This window comes from Galeopterus variegatus, unplaced genomic scaffold, assembly GCF_000696425.1.
Source record: "Galeopterus variegatus unplaced genomic scaffold, G_variegatus-3.0.2 Scaffold288, whole genome shotgun sequence".
NCBI classification, from domain to species: Eukaryota; Metazoa; Chordata; class Mammalia; order Dermoptera; family Cynocephalidae; genus Galeopterus; species Galeopterus variegatus.
In genome coordinates this window covers 587,745-588,662 of record NW_007726399.1, presented here as the reverse complement: position 1 = coordinate 588,662, position 918 = coordinate 587,745, and positions in this window count along the sequence as shown.

The window sequence follows — 918 nt, the reverse complement described above, 5'->3', positions numbered from 1 at the left end:
GGGAACAAGTTACAGGGGGGCTAAAGGAAGGCACCAGGGCAAGTAAAATGGGAGTCGGCAGGGAACAAGATAGCGGCAAGGTGGGGCTAGAAGAAACAAGGGAGGAGGAGGCATGAGGGAGAACAGGCTGACTAGGTGAAGCGGAAGATGGCGACTGAGTTAACTGAGGGGGTTGGGGAGCAGAGGGAGTTACAGGAGGAGGAGACCTGTGCGGAGGGGGTTCGTCCACAGGGTCAAAATTATCAGAAGTAGGGGGTAGTGAAGGCAGTGAGGATGGAGGGGGGTTGGAAGCAAGGAGAACCTGGGAGACAGAGAGAGGGATTTTGGGCAAGCAGGCGGAAAGCCTCAACATATGGAATCTCTTTCCACTTTTTCAGGTGCTAGCCGTAGTTAAAAAGGTCCCGGAGAATGTCGGGATTGAGTGTGCCCTCGGGGCCACTTATTTTGGTTATCTAAGGGATAATAAGGCCAATCTTGTGTGCAAAATTTGGTGAGGAGTTTGGGTTTAATGTCAGGCTTGAGGGATAGGGTGGTAAGGTTGTTTAAGAGACATTGTAAAGGTGAATTACCCCGGAGGGAGGAGGCAGAAGCTCCCATTCTGAAGAGGATTAGAGAGAGAGAGAGAGAGGGTTTAAAAGGAGGATTGGAACGAGCCCTCCGGCTGGATGAGAAGGACAGAACTCAGAGGGCGTCCCCAGTGAGTCGTGCTGTTCCCAGGAGATGGGTTCAAGGATGAACCCAGGAAGGAAGGGGGTGTAGGTCGTCACCTAGACCCTCACTTCCTAGAGGCAAAGATGCCTGGAGCCGGAGGGACCTAGCACGCTAGGCTTTTGAAGGACGGTGGGGGTCCAGGACCCGGAAGGAGGAAGGTTGGAGAGGAGTGAGAGAGAGAGAGAGAGAGAGAGAGAGAGAGAGAGA